Source organism: Erinaceus europaeus, chromosome 10, assembly GCF_950295315.1.
Source record: "Erinaceus europaeus chromosome 10, mEriEur2.1, whole genome shotgun sequence".
In the NCBI taxonomy this organism is placed as follows: domain Eukaryota; kingdom Metazoa; phylum Chordata; class Mammalia; order Eulipotyphla; family Erinaceidae; genus Erinaceus; species Erinaceus europaeus.
The window spans coordinates 82,474,074-82,491,638 of NC_080171.1; the positions used below are offsets into that span (position 1 = coordinate 82,474,074).

A 17,565-nucleotide genomic window follows, 5' to 3' on the forward strand; every position below is an offset into this window, starting at 1 on the left:
GTGTGTGTGTGTGTGTGTGTTTTGTTCGAGACAATGTTAGGAGAAAGCACAGGGATACCAGAAAGCTTTTTTTGTAACAGCACCATGAAATATTGATCAATTTGATTACATTGTATGATCCAGGGACAATTTTACTAGCAGAAAATATGACTGTGTTATATGACTGCAATAAAAAGTCACAACCATGAGCCAGACTCAGAAAAAAGAAGCAAGCCAACAGCATAGGCAGAGCCTGACGATTTCACATCTTTTTGCTAGATACCCATTCCTTTATGGGACCAGCAGTGAGCTCAGTGGAGGAGAAGTGAAAATAGGTCCCATCTGAGAATTTATGGAAAAAACACTTCACACCCTTTCAGTTAGAAAATATTACATCCTGCCTGACTTCTCTGGCCAGATGACCTTACCAATGTGTCCTGGAACCTCATCTCTCCAGAGCCCTACCCCACTAGGGAAAGATAGAAACAGACTTGGGGAATGAATTGACCTGCCAATACCCATGCTTAACATTCTTCACTTATGGAGAAGCAACGACAGAAGCCAGACCGTCCACCTTCTATAAACCATAAAGAATTTTGGCCCATGTTTCCAGGGGGATAAAGAATAGGGAACCCTCCAGTGGAGGGGATGGGACACAGAAGTCTGGTGGTGGGAACTGTATGGAATTGTACCCCTGTTATCTTATAATTGTGTTAATCATTATTAAATCACTAATAAAAAATAAACAATGTTTCCCACTTAAAAAGAAAGAATGAAAGAAAGAAAGAAGGAAAGATAATGTCTGTTGTTCTTTAGTTTCAGATAGAAAATGCACCAATCTGGCCTGAGAACTGTCTCTTGGAAGCCCCAGGTATTGATGAGTAGGTAATCATGACAGCTTATCAGGTAGCCATTGAACCAAGGAGGCAAGTCTTACGATGGCTGATGCCCTAGAATAGACAGGTCTGGGAGGTGAAGCTGCTGTCCCTCTCAGAGTGAGAATACCTTTCCAAGCTTACAGTGGTGGTTATGTTGTATGGTGGTTATGTTGTATGGTGGTTATGTTGTAAGGTGGTATGCCTTTCCTTCACTGTGCTCCTCTTATGTAACCATTTTGATCTGATGCTCAGCTAGTAGAGCACTGATCTGTTTCAACTCTGGAGGACAAATAGACTGTTGACTAGAAAAATAGGGAGACAGTCTCTAGCATGGTGTCTTCCTAAGGAATGGTTTGCTGGGGGTTTAAACTGAGAGGTCTCAGCTTTATGCACTAGGTTTAGGACTTCATCTCACCTAAGCTGTGGCTTTGCTTTACCTTTTGGTGGTTGGTGTGGCAACTTGTTCAGGAGCCTTGGGCATGGAGAGGGTGAAATGGAACAGTGAGCCTTCGAGAGGCAGGGGTGTAATTGAGAGGCTGTCCTGGCATTCTCTGACCTTGTTTGTTCTCCCTGTCCCACTGGGGAAAGGCCTCAAGGCCTTTGCACTTACTGTTTCTCTGCCTGAAGGCATTCCACCTGTTGTCTTTCTTGCCTGTTCTCTCGCCTTGATATACCTCTCTCAGTAAACCTCTGAGAAATTTAGAATTATGCCAGCACCTTTAAAAAAAAAAAAGAAAAAAAAAACCTATTTCCGTACTACTACTACCATCTAGCCATCTGTATTTTACTTAAATACTTAAACTTTTCTTATGCTTATTTTTCTGTCTCCCTTTCTCTTTCTTAATGATGTAATAACCTTCAGGAGAGTAGAATGTGAGTGTGTGTGTGTGTGTGTGTGTGTGTGTGTGTGTGTAACACACACAGAGGAAATTAATAGCCATAAAGTAATCTATAAAGTTTAGTCAAATTTCACCAATAGTTCAACAAATTGCCTTTTTTTTTTTCCTGCACTGGAAATCAGCCTAGGATTCCATGTGGAATTTAGGTGCCATGTCTCCTTTGTCTCTACCAATATGGGACAAATTCTGGACCTTTCTTTGAATTACATGTCCTTAACCCCTTTGATGAATACTAGATAGTTGGAACTAGAGGGCTTTCTGGATATGAGCAGGATCACTAACTTGGTTGTGGATTTCTGGCAGTGGGATCTCAGAAGCAATGCTGTCTCTTCCACACATCATAGCAGAAGGTACGGGGGGGGGGGGGGGGAATAACCGCTCTCTGCTAATAGAAAGCCTGAACACTTAGGTAAGGAAAGGTAACATCTTCCATCTTTCTCCTTTGTAACATTCTTTCTTCCTGAAATGCTAATCTCTTATCCTTTGCATTAATAGGAATTTTTGTGCAGAGGTAATTTGTGACTGCAGATACTGTTTTTATTCACTAATTGTGTTACCCATTGCTGATTCCTTTCTACAACAGTGATAACTGTGATGTTTGCCAATTAGTGACATTTTATGTTCACCATGCCTTCTACATTTATTAATTTGATTTCTTCTGTAGAAGGAGCTCTCCTTTCTTTACCATTTATTTATTAATTATCTTCCTCATTTACATCATTTTAGAATGTGTGTGTTAGTTTTATAGATTATAATTCAATGTTATCATTATCCTCTTGCTCAGATTATTCCACATCTGACTGGTGGTAGCCCCTTTGTAAAGGTTCCTCTGTCCTTTTAACGAATCCTTTTAATATATTACTTTTTATACTTTATAAAGATCTTTTGGGCTCATCTTGTAATGCCCCTATCCCACCCCTGGGATCAGCTCTTGCATTAAAAAGGGGATGTTTGATTTCCTTCCTCATTTTTATTGTAGTCCTAGTGCCCAGTGTCTGGACCTAATGTTGAATCACAGTAATAATTTCTCCATTTTGTTTTTTTCTCAAGAGGAGGGGAGACAGAGAGGGGGAGAGTAGGATAGACACCTGCAGACCTGCTTCACTGCCTGTGAAGCAACCCCCTCTGCAGGCGGGGAGCCGGGGGGCCTTGAACCAGCATCCTTACTCTGCTCCTTGTGCTTTGCACCACGTGCACTTAACCCGCTGCACAATCGCCCGACCCCATAATAATATCTAGATGGATGAATGAATAAGTCCTAGAAAGGAATAATAGTAGGCTAGATGACAGAGATACAAGGAATTCATGCCTTTACTAGTCTCTTTGGATTCTCCTGAATTCATGATTTGGAAAGGGAGGCTTTTATTCCCCACTGCCTGTACTCTAGAGGCATGTTTCATTCTGCCCCTTTCAGCTTGTCCTTAGTGCTGCATAATCTGAAAAGGAGCCCAGGGCATTCCTGATCTTATAGGGCAGAAAGAGCCAGGAGTGTGGAAAGCAGGCTGGCAGGAGGGTTGGCTGTGGCTGATGGAGCTTGGACCTGCTCACTGCCAGTGATTTGGCCAAACACAAATAAAGGCAGACAAGATACTCTATCGTTGATGGCAGAGTTCCTGGGCAGCCTACTGGTGTGCTTGTAGCAGGGACTGCTGAGAGTTACTTTTAGTCTCCTGAGACTTGGGGGCCTTGCTTGAATATTTTATGAGTTTTTCTTTATAAAAGATTAAAACTCAGTCACATTAGGTTTGGAAAAGCCTGCGATAATCGGGTTTTTATTTATGAGTTGGATCATGTGTATATGTGTTCCTGAAGAGGAAAGCTGTATGCTAGACTTTTTGTTGTTGTTGTTGTTTTGCCATCTTCTTTGGCAGACTTCTATGCCAGGAGTGAGTAATAAGCTCAGCAAGTGGTAACCTTTGCTTTGTAAAAAGTGGCCTGGCTAACTCCTGGGGCCTTTGTTGCTGGTCCTCTGAGAATCATGCTAGCATTGGCGGGGGGGGTGGGGTGGGTGGGTGGTGGTGGCGATGTTTCTCCAAGAGGAGTTAGTAATGCTGACATGGCCTTGATCCAGCACTTCAGGTTTATAGAACATTTGTGCATCTGTCTCCTCACTGGGAAGTGGGCCAAGCAAACATGGTGATCCCCATTATCCCCAGTTTATGTGGAAAAGCTAAGAGACAGATAAAGAGAAATGAGCACCTCTCCATGGTCCTGACAGACAGGACCATGGAGTAAAAGACTGGGCAAAGCAACAGAATTCCTGAGAACTGACTGCCCAGCCTTAGGATTCCTGAGTTGGGAATAGCAGCAAAAGCTGTGGTGGATGAGAAAAAAGTGGGAAATGAGGAAGAAGAATTGCAGTTTCTCAGAGCATGTCATAGGGGAGGGAGAGAGTTCCTTGAGCTTCCTTGAACCTCTCTTGAGCATTTCCTATGTAATACTGGGACAAGGGCATGGAGTGATTCCAACAGCTTTCTCAGACTCACCTACCAGGGATAGCAAGCTTTCTATAGTCAGGGGTGCTGGAGACTTGTTTACTGAACTTAGGAATGCAGCCATCAGCTGGTCCAGGTGTTTACCCCCTGGCTTGAGCTCAGTATATATCCACTGCCATCCATGGCACACAGGTGGCACAGCAAAAAAAATGGTCTTGTTTTAGTATTCTTCCTGCTTGCCATCCATCCACAATATGCCAGGCACTGTCCCAGGCATGTGATTAGATGCAGGAGTCCTGCCCGGTGAAGCTCACTGAAAATCAGACAGGCTTATCTTAATGCTGTACTAGGATAAGCGATGTAGTGGTGGAAATGTTGCCATGTTGGGGAACCTGAGGCTCAGAAGTTGCTCTGGTGGGCCACACAGTCAACTTGGAGACTCACTCTGTGGTGAGGGAGGGCATTACTCAGTGCTGAATCACTAGTCCCCAAAAGAACTAGACTGAAGACTTCATAGCCCCAGTGTGCTCTAGTCCACTCATTTTGTCATGATTCTCATGGGAGATGATGATGAGAACGAGAGACCAGACTGTCACCTGAGAAGGGTTTCTGATGCCGCCTTGTGGCCCCTGAGCTCTGCACAGTAAGCTCTGCAGCTGCTGGGTCCAGAATGGAGAGTTACTGCTGGAAGAGCTTCCAGACACCCTTGGGCCTTCCTCCCCTTGCCCTCTGTACCCCATGGTTCCTAACAGGCCTCACTTGTGTGGTTGCCAAGGTGGTGCAAAAGTCAGCTCCATGGCCAGAGGTACTTGCCTCAGAAGAAGCAGTTCATGTGGAGTTCCCAGGAGCCATGAGGCCCTTAACTGTGGTGGTGGTGGTGGTGGTGGTGGTGATGAAGAAGAAAATGATGATGATGATGATGAGTGTGTTCCTGTGTGTGCTTGCACAAGGGTGGACTTCTGTGTGGAGGGTTCCCCCACAAGTTACAGCTTTTGCTAAAGGCATGTCTTAGCAATGCTGGGGAAAAAGTCTTATAAAATACAATTGTGTATTTTAAAATATTTATTCAATGATTGATGAGAGAGAGGGAGGGAACCAGAGATCACTCTAGCACATGTGCTGCTGCAGATCAAACTGAGGACCTTATGCCTGAGAGTACAGTGCTTTATCCACTGTGCCACCTCCCAGAGGGACAGATAGTTCTTTCTTTTTCCCACTTGTTTCCAGAGTCTTAATGTACCTGCCTAGAAAATGAGCAGAAGTAAGCTCGCATTATAACATGTCTTGAGGACTCAGTAAAATACTAGTTGCCAAGTGCCAAATGCAGTGCCTGGCATATGGGAAGAGCCACAGCAGTGACACTTTGTGACAGTAGTCCTAGATATTTGCAGTAGAGCTTTCTGAAGCATGCCTTATGGTTGCTTGTATTGGCTTAGCCATAAATTTGTCTTCTCCCTGACTAAGGGCCTCAGTGGTCTAGCTCGCAGGTGGCATTCAGTTAGTTATGTAGTTATTCAGAGTTGTCTGCTGCATTTCCCTTGCTAGTATGCGCCCTGCTCTCCTGGAATGGGGCAGGGGCAGGGACAGTGCCACTCCTGGTGGTTCTGGCTCAGTCTCTAACAACTGGGCAGGGGTGCGGTGCATTGGATCGACCTTCTTGTGGTGCATCCCGTGAGTATCCATTCATTGAGGAAACTGACAATCCTTCCTAGCCGACTGAATCCACATGGATCCCAGTCACTTTCAAAGCCAGCAACAAGCAGCTCCTGACAGCTTTCAACCTGACCTGTTGACTGGCTACGGAAGAAGGGCAAATGCTAGAAGAAGAACAACTGGGCAGAGATCTCACATTAAATACTTCTGCCACCTTAAAGGCTACTTGAACAGAGAGTTTCTTTAATCATGACGCTCCAACCTCCAATCAAGACAAAACTGGAATACTGAGTTTTGTACCTTCCACTTAATATCTGGAGGTTTGTGGACAAGTGCCTTCACCTTTACACTCTGCTTCGTTGTTTGTCCTATAAGGTTAATTTTGTACCTAGATTCTGCTGTAAACTTCAGAGTGAGTAAAAGTAAAGTGCATAGTTGGAGCTGGCCCAAGACCCAGCTTATTGTGGGGCTGCTGTTCCTTTAGAATCTCAAATCTGAAGGAGGAATTTTCTGGGTGGAAGAGTTTTCTTGAAGCCAGCAATGGAGAGAGCTCTTGGACTTTTGTTGGGGTGACAGTGTTCTGTTTCCAACCGTTCTGTTGAGGTCTCGTTCCTGAAACTCCTGTTTCTCTGGACTTTGAAAACAACAGCATGTGAAGAATGGACCATAGTGTCTGATGGGGTTAGGAATCACTGAGCTCAGAGCTGAACTGGGAATCTGTTGCATAAGAAAAGGAAACAACCCATGTCTCCATGACTGGGAAAAAGGGAAGGAAAGAGAGAAGGAGGGAGGCATAACTTCTCCTTAGGGTAAACAGACCTTTCTGAGCTTCATACCAGACTGAAAAGCTACCTGTAAAACAAACTTTTTTTTGGACTACACCCTGCATAAAATAATTTTATTACATATCTATCTATATATATATATGTATATATGATATTTTTAACAAAGCAAAAAGTACCTTTTATAAAGTGAATCATCCCTCCTGGCATTTCCTTTGTATAAAACAGACCTTTCTTGTGTTTTCTTGCTTATTTTTTCTTTTGCTTCTATTATTTGTATTATCCAAACTAATACATGCTTACTATTGAACAACCAGAAAGTTCAGATGAGCAAAAACAGAATTAAAATAAAAATCAAAATCACATCCCAACCTTCCCAATTAAAGATAAACACTGTGTCTTGGTAGTTGATTTACTTGCATTTTGACATACATATCAGTAAAGATAGAGGGCAAACGCTAGAAGAAGAAGTAAAGATAGAACATATACATACGTTAAAAACTCAAAATGACTTTCATTCCTAAGGTTCCAGAGGTTCCAAGTTCAGTCCTCAGGACCGCCATAAACCAGAGTTTATCAGTGCTCTGATAAAAGAAAAGGAGAAGGAAAAGGAAATGGAGGAGAAAGAAGAGGAAGAAGAGGAGGAGGAGGAGTGTCGGGCTGGCTTCGCGAGTGGAGACAGACGACTAGGGACTCAGGGCTGGGTTGTACGCAGTATCTCTTTAGTCATGCAGAACGCAGCACAATCTAAGCCAAGCTAAGCTAAACTAAAACTAATATACTTGCCAAGTAGGGTGTAAACAGGATGTGATGTAGAGAGGGTGGAGAGAAAAGTGACTGGTGAAAATCAGGGTTGTGACAAGGAGAGGGGGCAGAGCAGGCAAGAATTCTACCACTGAACCACCAATGCCCTGGAGGGAGGGTGGTGCTTAGTTAACAATGGTTATGTAAATAGAATACAGTGTTAAGCAGGGGGGATTAAACCAAATGAAACAGAAGGGGTTTTTAGAAGCAGAATTAGAAGCATACCAACAGAGGAGGAGGTGGTGGTGCTGGTGGTGGAGGAGGAGGAGGAGAAGGAGAGAAATAAAGAAATAGGAATGGAAGTGGGGCCAAGGAAAGACCTGACATTGACAGTAGCAGTTACCTGTGTTTCTGAGAGTCTTGACATTAAAGAGATGTGGTTGAGCATGAAATGGGCTGAATGTAAGAATGCAGGATGATAACTTCCAGGAGGGTTGACACATACTGTCCAAAGAGTGTGGTCATGGTTGGTGCTCAAGTGCAGAAGAACAAGAATAGGCCTGGGATTTTTTTTTTTTTTTTTTGTATGTGGATGACTAGTTATTCCGGAAACCTTTCTTGAGAAGACCATCCTTTCTTCATTGAAATTATCATTGGAGATCCCTTTTCGAAGGTCTGTTGAGTAAGTCTTCCTCTGAACTCTGTTCTGTTTACTGACTAGTAAGTCTCAGAGTCACTGGGTAACTAAGTTTTCTTTTCTTGTCATTAATTTTCTTTCCTTTTTTTTTTTTCTTTTCTCTTTTTCTTTTTCTTTCTCTGTCTCCTCTCTCTTTTCGTTATTGTCTCCTGGGTTATGCCCACACTATGAATCCATTGCTACCAGCAGCCATGTTTTTTTTGTTGTTGTTGTTGCTGTTGTTCATTCCTCCCCTCCTTTCACCAAGTTTATTGCTGGGCTCAGTGACTGTACTAGTACTCCACTGCTCCTGATGACTACCCCCCCCATTTTCTTTTTGATAGAGAATGAGACTGAAAGAGAAAAAGGGAAAGAGAGAGGGAGAGGGACACAGAGCACCATTCTCATGCAGTGCTAGGGTTCAATCCCAAGGCTTCACACATGCAAGTAAGTTACTGTAGCCCCTGAAACATTTTACTCGCTTTTATTGTGTGTTGTTATAAGCGGTATTGCACTTTTAATATCAAATTTCAATTTTTCTTGGTATGTATAAAAGCAATTCACTTTTTTATATTAGTTTCATATCTTGCAACCTTCCTATCATCCTTTACTAGCTTCAGTTTAATTAATTGATTTTTATTATTATTATTTTTTTTTTACAAAGTCTTGCTACTGGTGAATAAAGGATTTAACTTGTTCCTTTCCAATCATATATGTACCTTTTATTTTCTTGTCTTATTGCATTAGCTAGGGCAGAAATAGGATGCTGAATAGGAATGACTGGAAGGAACATTCTTGCCTTGCTCCTGATTTTGGGGAGAAGACATCTGTTTTCTTATTATTGAGTATTATGCTAGCTTTAGGTGTTTTGTACATTCTCCTTATCAAATTGAGGAAGTAATCTCTCCTTACTTATATGAGGTTATTTTTCTTTCTTGTTTTTAACTGTAGATCCATGTTGGATCTTGTCAAATAATTTATTTAGTCTGTTGATTTGATGGATTGTTTTTACTTAAATTTCAGATATTGAGTCATCTTTGCATGCCTGGAGTATATCCCATTTCATCAGGGCGTGCACTTTTTTTATAGATTGTTGGAGTTAATCTGTTAATATCTTATTGATATACACATTGATATTCAAGAGAACTACTGGTTTGTAGTTTCCATTACTTCAGTATCTATCTGGATTTGGTATTGAAGTAATATTAGTCTCAGAATAAATTAACGATTCTTCCATCTGCTCTGGTTTTTATGAAAGTGTTTAGAGAATCAGTATCATTTTGTGCTGAAGTATGGTAGCATTCACCACTGAAACTTTCTGGGACTAGTGCTTTCTAAATTTATTGAATTTATTTATTTTGAATGGAGACAGAGAGAAATCGAGGGGGAAGGGGAAATAGGGAGAGAGAGAGAGACATCTGAGCACCCTCACAGCTTGTGAAGTTTCCCCCTGCAGATGGGGACCAGGGGCTAATACCAGGGTCCTTGCTTATGGTGACATGTGTGCTAAATTAATTGCACCACCACACATCCCCTCATCTTTTTAAAAAGTAATTATCTTTAAATTCAATTTCTTGTAATCATGAATTTAGCCTTGTTTAGGATATAGTTCTCATATGTGTTTTAGTAAATTATATTTCTAAAGAAATTGGGCCATTTCATTTAAATGATCAAATTTGTGGGCAAAGAGTTATTTATCAGATTGTATTTATTTACTTACTATGAGCCCAGGGTCATATGCATAGTTCCAACACTCCCAGGCTCTTTTTTTTCTTTATAAGATAGAGAAATAGGGAGAGAGAGGGACAGAGACAGAGACAAGAGACAGAGACAGAAGAGATATTACAGCACTGCTCCATCACCCATGGTGCTTCCCTGGTGTTTTAGTGCTTCCATGTTGTATACCAGGGATTAACTGCTTGGTTTAAGTCTGTACTTTTAAACTTATTTTTATTTTATTTATTTATTCCCTTTTGTTGCCCTTGTTGTTTTATTGTTGTTGTTATTGATGTTGTTGTTGGATAGGGCAGAGAGAAATGGAGAGAGGAAGGGAAGACAGAGAAGGGGAGAGAAAGACACCTGCAGACCTGCTTCACCGCCTGTGAAGCTACTCCCCTGCAGGTGGGGAGCCGGGGTCTAGAACCGGGATCCTTAAGCCGGTCCTTGCACTTCGCACCACCTGTGCTTAACCCGCCGTGCTACAGCCCGACTCCCAAGTCTGTACTTTTAGCAGGTAAGTTAACTTTCAGTCCCCTTAACATCCTTTTAATGCCCATGAAATAAGTGGTGATATTATTTCTTTCATTTCTGCAATAGTAATTAATACTTCCTGTCTTCTTCTCTTGGATAACCTAGCTAGAGGTTTATCAGTTTTAATTAGGTATTTTCAATGAACCAATCTTTGGTTTCATTAATTTTCTCTATTGATTTTCCAGTTCCATTGATTTCTGATTTCTGTTATGTATTTTCTTCTGATTGTTTTATGTTGATATTGCTCTTCCCCTTCTAGTTTCCTAAAGCTTATATGAGGATTAGTGATTTTAGATGTCTCTTTCTAACATGTTTTTAATGCTATAAAATATTAAGTGCTACATTTTCCAGTTTCCTCAAATTTTAACCATTGTATTTTCATGTTAATTTACATTGACATATTTAAACATCTCTCATAGGACTTCTGTTTGACTTGTGTTTTATCTAGAAACATATTGTTTGATCTCTAAGTATATTGGAATCATCTAGCAATATTTCTAGAAAATATTTACAATAGTGACAATTTTCATATTTATTTCTAGCTTAATTCCATTGTAATTTGAGAGCATTCTTAGAATGCTTATTATTATTATTTTGCCTTTTAAAGATACTTATTTATTTATTCCCTTTTGTTGCCCTTGTTGTTTTATTGTTTGTAGTTATTATTGTTGTCGTCATTGTTGTATAGGGCAGAGAGAAATGGAGAGAGGAGGGGAAGACAGAGAGGGGAGAAAAAGACAGACACCTGCAGACCTGCTTCACTACCTGTGAATCGACACCCCTGCAGGTGGGGATCCAGGGGCTCAAACCAGGATCCTTATGCCAGTCCATTAACGCTTTGCGTCAAGTGCAAAAAAAAGGAAGGCAGAAGAGAGAGAGAGAGAGAGAGAGAGAGATCTGCATTTGTGAAGCTTTCTTCTAGCAGGTGGGGACCTGGGACTTGAAGCTGGGTCCTTGTGTAGATCTATTTTATTTATTTATTTATTTATTTATTTATTTATTTATTTATTTAATAGAGACAGAGAGAAATTTAGAGAAGAGGGGAGGATAAAGAGGGAAAGAGAGAGACACCTGTAGCACTTCTTCGCCACTCAAGAAGCTTTTCCCCTTCAAGTAGGAGCCAGCGGCTTGAACCTGGGTCCTTGTGCACTGTAATGTGTGTACTTAACCAGGTGTGCCACTGCCTGGCCCCTTGTAGATCTATTTTTTAAATTAACTAATAATCTGTATTTTTGATTAATCTTATTTTTATTTGTTTTTGAGGAAACCTTAAATTATAGGCTGATAAGTGTTTCAGAAATAGAACTTTTTCACCATTTGAAAATGAGTTTACCCTACCCCACCAAATACTAATATATTCCACCAAAGTTTGTTAGACACCCTTACTCCCCACTCCAACTGCCTCCCCGCTCCCTCTCTCTTCCTTGGTTAACCTCAGTTTTGTTGTCTAATTACATAGTTTTTATCGGGCTTTACTGGCTCTGTTTTCCTGGCTCTGTTTGTTTCTCCCCTGTTGGTGAGGTCACTCCATATTTTCACTTAATGTTAATCCCTCTAGTATCCCTCATAGGTCTGATTAAATGATGGTGAGTTCCCTTGGCTGTTACTTGTTGGAAAACTTCACATCTCCCTCAAACCTGACTGATAGAACTGATAACCTAGCAGAATGAAATATTCTTGGGTGGAGACCTTTTCTACTCAGAATTTTAAATATATTCTGTCAGTCCTTTCTAGCTTTTAGAGTGTATATTGAGAAATTAACTGGTACTCTTGGGAGTTCTATTATAGACAACTCTGCTTTTCACTAACAGTCTTCAAACTTACTTATATCTTTGGCTTTTGACATTTAAACTACTGTATATCTTAGTGAACTTAGGTTTGGATTCATATTTCTTGAAACCAGTTGAGCCTTCTGGATATGGAGGCCTATCTGCTTTAAGTTAGAGAGAAATTCCCAGCAAATATGAACATTTCTCTCTCCTTCTTCTTCTTCTTCTTCTTCTTCTTCTTCTTCTTCTTCTTCTTCTTCTTCTTCTTCCTCTTCCTCTTCCTCTTCCTCCTCCTCCTCTTCTTCTCCGTCTCCTCCTTCTTCTCCTTCTTCTCCTTCTTCTCCTCCTCCTTCTTCTCCTTCTTCTCCTTCTTCTCCTTCTTCTTCTTCTCCTCCTCCTCCTTCTTCTCCTTCTTCTCCTCCTCCTCCTTCTTTTCTCTCTCTCTATCTCCCTTCTTTAGCATAGTTCTTGAAGAGAAATCTGATGTAATTCTTATCCATAGAATGACATGAATGATGTTCCTCTTGATGCTGTCAGATAACTTTCTTATATTCATTTGCTTCAGGTGTGTGTATGTGTGTGTGGTTGTTTATTCTGCTTTCTTCTCTACTTTGTTACTTTAGTCTTTAGTGTCTGTCATCTTGTTGATAGTTTCCTCTGCTACCCTCCCTCCCTTTCTTTCTTTTTCTCTGCCACTGTATTCCTCCTAACTCTCATTTTTCCTTCTCACTGAAGATTTTTTTTTTTTTAACATTTTTTGTAAGGCAGGTCTACTGCCGACAAATTCTCTCAGCTTTTATCATTATTTCTACTTCCCTTATTCTTTCCTTCTTTTTTTTCTTCTTCTTCTTCTCCTTCTCCTTCTCCTTCTTCTCCTTCTCCTCCTTCTCCTTCTCCTTCTTCTCCTTCTCCTCCTTCTCCTTCTCCTTCTCCTTCTCCTTCTTCTTCTTCTCCTTCTTCTCCTTTTCCTCCTTCTCCTCCTTCTCCTTCTCCTTCTCCTCCTCCTCCTCTTTCTTCTTCTTCTCCTTCTCCTCCTCCTCCTTCCCCTCCTCCTCCTCCTCCTTCTCCTTCTTCTTCTTTTCTCTCTCTCTCTGTCTCTCTTCTTTAGCATAGTTCTTGAAGAGAAATCTGATGTAATTCTTACCCATAGTCCACTTGTAGGTAAACTTTTTGTCGTTTTCATTCTCTGATCTTTCAAGATTTCTCCTTTGTCTTTGATTTATGATATACCTAGTCATAGTTTGTTTTGTTTTGTTATTTGTTCTGCATGCTGGTCTCTGAGTTTCCTGAATTTGTGATTCTGTGTCTGTTGTTCATTTTGGAAAATCTGCAGGCATTATTACTTCAACTATATTATGATCTTCTTTCTTTTTCTTCTAATGATAGTCGTTTTATTCATATTCTGTGCATTTTTTTCAAATTGCCCTAGTTCATGTTCAGCTCGTTTTTTATATCTTTCTCTTTTTCTTTCTTTATACCCTCCCAATTTGGCAAATTTCTATATCTAACATTTTCTTTTGATCCTTTGTTAAAATTATTGTCTCTTTGTTTATGTTGCCATCTATTTTTTTATGTTGTCCAACTTTTCCATGAAAGGTCTTACAGTAATTCTAGTAATTTTAGATTCCTGTTTTGGTAATTCCAAGATCTGTGTCATACTTGAATATGACTCTGATACCTGCTGAATGTCCAGGAGCATTTACGGTTTTTTTTTTATATTTAAATTTAAAAAAATATATTGCCACCAGGGTTAAAACTGGGACATGATGCCTGCATGATGAATTTATCACTCCTGGCAGCCAGTCTTCCTTCCTTCCTTCCTTCCTTCCTTCCTTCCTTCCTTCCTTCCTTCCTTCCTTCCTCTCACTCCTTACTTTGTTTCTTTTTATTTTATAGGACAGAGAGAAATTTAGAGGAATCAGGGAAAATAGAATGGGAGAGAGAAAGAGAGATAGTTACAGCACTGCTTTACTGATCCTGAAGCTTTCTTTTCTGCAGGTGGGGACCAGTGGTTTGAGCATGGTACTGTGCGAATTCTACCAGGTGTGTCTCTGCCCAGCTACTGAGTGTTGAACTTGCAATCTACTCTGCATTCAGTTCCCAGTAATCAGGCAATTATGATTTAAATACTCCAGCCTTCTCTATCAGTCCCCAGAATAGTAGATTTCTCTACATTTGCTTATTCATTTTTTTCCTGAATGATAGTTTGCTTTGTAACTTCAATTCTCCAATCTAAGAAATATTGTTGATTTCCAGTTTTTTTCTGTCTTTTTTCCCCTTATTTGGAGGAATACAGTGAATACATCCCTGGATTTTACATGTGGGAACTGAAACTAGAAGTTTCCTTCTGGTGGTGTTTGATGTTCTCTTATTTCACGATTGTGCTAGAGGGCTCGGTGCCATTAAATTTGTAGATGGAACACTGCCAGGATCAGAGCACATAATAATTCCTGCCACCTCCCCTCACCCCCTCTTGGCCATGCCTGGCCTGTCCAGACAGATCACAGCCTGGATTTTGGTTAGTTTTCCTGCCTTTCATGTGGGGATCATTGACTGGTGAACTAAGCTGGGCTGAGAGTCCTACATTCAGATCTGAGTTGTGCTCACTGGGTCTTTGTTTTCCTAGCTCCTCAGTGAGGAGGGGGTGACAACTATTCCTGTATTCTATCTATCCTTTTAGGAGAATAGCACAACCCGTAGTTGACTCATCCCCAAGAACCAAGAATTAGAGAATGATTTTAGTCACGAGTTTAAGTTTTAAGGAAATACTTCCAGATACCAGCTTGGTCTTTGTTATTGTTATTAAATATTAAGATGATTTCCTAATAGGTAGTGGAAACAGCATTCACATAAGGGTGAACTAGTAACCTGGAGTGTGTTTTTCTTTGACTAATCTCCCTATAATGATTGTGTTTTTTGGAAAGCATTTCCTCTGACTTCTGGGGCTTCTGAGGAGAGTATGGTATTTCTCCTGTGCTACAAACCAGTGGTCTTCATTCATTTATCTTTGTGTGCAAAGAAGACATATTACTATATATTTTCTATAGGTTTTGAGCCAAGAACATGGGAAAATAGCTTTCTCTCTGCAAAATTAAAATTTTGGTGAATTATCTTTTGTTAATAAGGTTATCTTTTGTTAATTTTTCTTCAATATTATTTTATTTAAGTTATTAAGGGACAAGAAGAAAACCTTACACATGGCTTGTTTGCCTATAAAAATGTTAACACATTTTAATTACAGCGAGCTTAAATTGCCATCCTAGTTCTACTAATGAATTTCTTTAAAATTTTTTGGATATGCATTTAATCTTATGATAGTGAACTTTATAAGCTGAGGAGTCCCCTATTTTTTCTGATCTGTCCAAAAGAAACAAGTTAATCCATGAACATTAAATTATTTTTGTGTAAGGAAAAGAAAAAGAAAAAAAAACACCAGAGATGTAATTTCCACTTTGTATCCCTTATACCTGGCATGGTGCCTGTGTGATCATTAATGCTTGTTGAGTGAATTAATGAGTAGAGCAACATGCCTATATTTCTGTTCATCAAATACTGAGAAGATGCTCACAAGCAAAGAAGGCTGTGCTTCCTCACCTCCCTAGCTCCAAGCTCTCAGCTTTCTCTTGTGACAATAGCTGTGCCCTGGCGGCAGTAGTGGTGACTGCTGGTGCCTTTGGTGTTGGTATTGAACTGCCACTTTCCTGGACTCAGGACTGGTGATGATTCAACAGAATCAATTTTCACATAACATTATTTCTCCTGCCTGAATTTTAGTCTTGTTTGGGATAGGGAAGTGAAGTGAAGGTCAGATAAGCATGTTCTCATATTTCAAATTAAAATATATTTTCATGATTGTCCTCCTTCCCCACTGGAAACCTGGGGGAAAATAAGAGATTTCTTGTCTTCTTTTTAAAAATGTATTTATTGTGAGAGTGAGTGAGCATATGGGATGCTGAGAATCAAACTGAGGCCACTATGCTAGCAAACCTGGTTCCCTCCCAACTGGTCTTCTTTCATTTTAAAAACTATTTTATTACTGGAATAGTAAGAAATCTTTTATTTATAATGACAGAGAAAAATCAAGAGGGAAGGTAAAGATAGAGAGAGAGGGACACCTGCAGTACTGCTTCACTACTCATGAAACCTTACTCTTGCAAGTGGGGGGCTAGGGGCTTAAACCTAGGTTCACTGTAACATGTCCGCTCAACCAGGTGTGATACTTCCTGGCTCCTGGAAGGAACACTTTAGACTGTCTTGTTCAACAGCTAGGGAGGGCTTGAACACCCTGAATGCTGAATTTTCGGTAGGTGGGCGTGTGCCTGAACCCAGCTATCTCAGCTGCCCAAAAGGCCACATCCTTAGAGAACAGAGGATAGACCATAGATGTGCCATTTGTAACGTGTGCCCTCAACCAGCTGCACCACCACCTGGTCCTGGGTCTGCTTAATTTATGGGAAATGTAGAGGGAGTGGGAGTGGGAATGAGGTGGGGGGGTAGAGAGAGATGAAGACAGAGAGAGAGAGAGAGAAAGAACTGTTCTGGCATATGCAGTATAAGCAATGGAACATGGACCCTCAAGCACACATGTTCTTTGCTCTACTCGCTGAGCCTTCTCTCTGGAACAAGAGATTTTACTTTCTTAGGATAAAATTCAAGTAAAATGACTTGATTTTAGGGGGATTAGAAAGGTTGTGGAGTGGAAGCAGGACTGTGATTCTGTTTTCATGAGGTAAGCAAAGATAGGAGTGAAATAGGTGGAGTGAAATAGAGGTGAGTGATGGCCTGTTTGTGGGGAGGAACCCCCTTCTTGTGCTCTGCACAGATGAGCAAGGTTGTCCTTGTCCTTGGTAGGGGAGATGACAGTTTAGGAATACAGAGGATGAGTCCTTCACCAAAGCTTAGGGTGTCAGTAAAAGTTTCATGGATGAAGGGATTCTAAAGATTGAGTAGGAACTTTTGAGACCAGAGCAATAGCATTATCAAGGCTCAGAGGCAAGAGAACAATCAACACATTGAAAGATTGTAGGAGTGTTTGGGATACGAAGTATTGAAAGCTCAAAAGGGCAGTTAATATGGTACCTTTCATGCTTAGGGTAAGGCTTTGGGACTTTATCCTGAGGGGTATGGGCTTTCTTGCAGAGTTTAGAATTTAGTAGTGACCTGATTAGGTTCGTGTATTTTATTTTATTCCTTTTTAAATAGTTTATTTTTTAATATTTCTATTTACTTATTATTGAATAGAGACCGAGAAAAATTGAAAGGGGGAGGGAGAAAGGGTGGGAAAGAGACATAGAGACACCTGCAGCCCAGTTTTGCCACTTAGGAAGCTTTCCTCCTGTAGGTCCAGGTAATTAAATCTAGGTCTTTGTGCACTGCAACATGGGCACTTAACCAGGTGTACCAGTGCCTGACTCCCTTTATTTATTTATTTATTTATTTAGTGGGTAGAGACAGATACACACACATACTCTTTCTCCCTCAGCACTGCTTCACTACTCCT

At 40.6% G+C, this 17,565-nt stretch overlaps 1 protein-coding gene across 9 annotated transcripts in view; it reads left to right on the top strand.

The window, feature by feature from the left end:
- The window catches only part of ZNF618 (zinc finger protein 618), a 244,126-nt gene that overhangs the window by 64,640 nt on the left and 161,921 nt on the right, over positions 1–17,565 (top strand). The window contains exon 2 of one of the 9 annotated variants that reach the window (XM_060200011.1): positions 2,060–2,165. The exons of the other annotated variants lie outside the window; for them this stretch is intronic. The gene's annotated coding sequence lies outside the window, so the exon portion shown is untranslated. The remainder of the gene's footprint in view (positions 1–2,059; positions 2,166–17,565) is intronic. 9 annotated transcript variants of the gene reach the window in all.